Source organism: Panthera tigris, chromosome X, assembly GCF_018350195.1.
Source record: "Panthera tigris isolate Pti1 chromosome X, P.tigris_Pti1_mat1.1, whole genome shotgun sequence".
Taxonomy (NCBI): domain Eukaryota; kingdom Metazoa; phylum Chordata; class Mammalia; order Carnivora; family Felidae; genus Panthera; species Panthera tigris.
In genome coordinates, this window is record NC_056677.1 from 103909729 (window position 1) to 103913232 (window position 3504).

The window sequence follows — 3504 nt, forward strand, 5'->3', positions numbered from 1 at the left end:
AAGAACAGAAGGATAACAAGAAAATCCCAGAACACTTGGAAAACAGACAACACACTTCTAAATAATCCGTGGCTCAAAGAGGAACTAATAAAGGGAAAAAAAAAACTTATTGAATGTAATAAAAATTAAAATTCACCATATTAAAATTTGTGGTACACCACTAAAACAGTGCTGGGAGGGAAATTTATAATGCTTAAGCAGACTTTAGAAAAGAAGAAACATTTCAAAGTAATAAGCCAAGGTTTTATCTCAAGGATCTAGAGAAAAAGGGCAAAATAATCCCAAAGGAAGCTAAAGGAAGAAAATAATAAAAATATGAAATCAATAAAATTGAAAACAGGAAAACAATAGAGAAAAAAAGTGAAAGAGCTGATTCTTTTAAAAGACCAAAAACATTTACAACTTTCTAGCAAGACTTACAAAAAAGAAGAAATAAGATACAAATATCAAGAATTAAACAGAATATCGCTAAAGACTCTGCAGACGTTAAAAAGATAGTAAGGGAGCATAAGAACAACTATTCAAAAATAAACTTGGGAGTGCCTGGATGTCTCAGTCAAACATCCCACTTCGGCTCAGGTCATGATCTCACAGTTCGTGGCCTGGGTTTGAGCCCACAACGGGCTCTATGCTGACAGCTTGGAGCCTAGAGCCTGCTTCTGATTCTGTCTCTCTCTTTCTGCCTCCAGCCTACTTGCACTATCTCTCTCTCTCTCTCTCTCTCTCTCTCATATCTCTCTCTCTCTCAAAAAACAAAGAAATATTAAAAAAAATTAAAAAGTAAATTTGACAACTTACACAATCAATACTTACACAATTGATCCTTACACACATTATCATGACTTAATATGAAATATGTAGTTTGAATAGCCACATAACTATTAAGGAAATTGAATTCATAAGTTAAAAACTCCCCCAAATGAAGTCTTTAGGACTAGATGGTTTTAGTAGAGAATCTCATAAAGGTTTCATATCTAGGATATATAAAGAACTCTCAAATGCATCAGTTAAAAAATAAAATGGACAAAAGACATGAAGACACAGTTCACAAAATAGGGCATACTGATGACAAGTAAGCACATGAAAAAATATTCAACTTATTAGCCACTAGGTAAATGCAGAAAACTATAATGAGCTATTACTATATACCTATCAGAATGGTTAAATATATACTATATAAAATATATAAACTATACACATAGTGACAACACCAAATGCTGACAAGGATGCAGAGAAACTGGATTGCTTATACATTAACAGTGAAATGTGGAATGGTTCAGCAACTCTGAAAAAACACTTGGTCAGTTTCTTAAAACAACAACAACAACAACAAAACCCATTAAACTTGTGATGAGCATACAGCCCAGCAATTGTACTTAGACATTTATCTCAGAAAAAGGAAAGCATATGTTCCATTAAAAATTTGTATGTGGATATTTACAGCTGATTTATTTGTAATAGCTCCTAATTGGAAATAACACAAATGTCCCTCACAGGATGAATGGTTAAACTAACTGTGGTACAGTGATACCTTGGAATGCTACTTAGTAATAAAAAGAAATGGGATATTGATACAAGTAACAACCTAAATGAATCTCGAGAGAATTATACTTTGTGAAAAAAGCTGATGTCAAAACCTTACATGGTATATGATTCAATTTATATAACATTCTTGAAATTACAAAATTATAGATGGAGAACTGATTAATGATTACCAGAGATCAAGGGTGGGACAGAGGGTTAGGGAAGAGTGTGGGTGTGACTATAAAAGGACAAAATAAGGAATCCCTGTGGTGATGGAAATGTTTTGTATCTTGACCATATTAATGTCAATATCTTTGTTGTGGTATTATACAATAGTTTTGGTAGATGTTACCACTGGGGAAAATGTGTAAAGCATACACACAGGAACTCTATTATTTCTTATAGGTACATGTGCATCTACAATCATCTAAAAATAAGTTAATTAAAACAAATACATGTGGAATGAGTACCATGACTAACAACCAGAAAATACTAAGTAAATTGCTTGTCACAGTAACCAACTCAATGTCTGCATAGAGAACATAGTATTTACTACACAGAGAAGATAGTTGAATAGGTTTTTTATTCCCCCATAAAAAGCTTTATTTATGGTTGGTTCCCAGCTTGAGCAAGGACTCTAGGGTAGTTAAAAAGCTTCATTTAAGGAGGACATTTAAAGAGAGGTTCAGGCAGAAGCCTTGACACCAGGGGGATGCAGAGGGGCTCCTCAAAGGCTGCTGGACTCCAGAAACTCTAGTTGCATTTGAGGGTGAGCCTTTTGAATAAGTACTTGTCCAAGTGAGCCTAGGAGCCAGCCACCCTGTGATTAGTAAGGTGGTTGCCGTCTTCTTAAGGAGTTTTACCTCCTCATCCGGGAAGTGGCTCACCAGCAATTCACAGAGATCTGCGCAGGCAGAGGGATCTGTGTAGGCTGAACCCAGGGCATACAGATCCAAAAAGGCCTGGATCAGGTTCTTCTCTAGGGCCACTCTGGTTTCCATGGCATCTAGGGTTTTACCCCACTCCTTTAGGGATGACTGCTGCACGTCCTGGAAAAGGGCATGGCCACTGTGCTGGTTTTGAAACTTCAGAAACATTGGGCCAACTTCCAGAAGTGGCTGCTGAAAAAGTGGCCTTCACTCTCCAGAGCTATATCTTCAGGGTGAAAATAGAAGCCCAGAGATAGGTAGGTGTCATAGGCCTGCAGATGGAAGTTGACTGGGCCATTGACTGGTGGCCTCCATCCACTTCGTGGAATAATTCTGATAAATCTGGGAGCTCATGGTTGGTCAGCAATAAGGATCTCACCAAAAAATGGTATTTGTTGGTCCTGAAGGTAGGGGATGGCTGAGAAGATGGTCCTGAAGGTTGCAAGAAGGTGGAGGGTGATTGGAGGCTTGAAGAAGGGCTGTCCTCCTAGGTCTTGCTCTTTACAAACACTGTTGAAGCAAGAGACAGATTCACATAGTGCCAGGAGCATCCCAGATAGTTTTTAATTGAAAGCCAGTCACTTCTTTAGGAGAGAAGAAAATTAGAAGTTGTATGTGTTGCCCTATGGTTACTGACAAGCCCGTTTTTTTGGTAGGGAGAAAGAAGATCTGAAATAGGAAAAAGGTACTCTGGGTAAGGTGGAGAGGAACAAAGGGAAGGAAAGCTATTGGGGAGAATGATAATAGAGACAAAGATGGAAACATGTAAACATGTTACTGTTGTTCTTCATATAGCTAGGTAGAAAGAACAAGATTGATGGATCCCAAAGGTGTTTGGTGAAAAGATGGCAGAAGAGGTGAAACTCCAAACACGATCCCTGCAACTGATGGGCCCCAAACAGACAGGGTCAGGACTGGAATGACAGCTTGCCTTGTTCCTTGCCCCCAATCTCAGACTGAGAGGGGAAAGCAGATATGATACCCCTCACCAATTACATAGGACATTCCTCTTCTAGTCAGCTCCCATCCTGCTTTGCCACCCCAACAGCCT

General features: G+C 38.4%; 1 pseudogene; it reads right to left on the reverse strand.

The window, feature by feature from the left end:
- Positions 1-2277: 2277 nt before the first annotated feature.
- Positions 2278-2807, reverse strand: LOC102962826 (annotated as a pseudogene).
- Between the last annotated feature and the right edge of the window lie 697 nt (positions 2808-3504).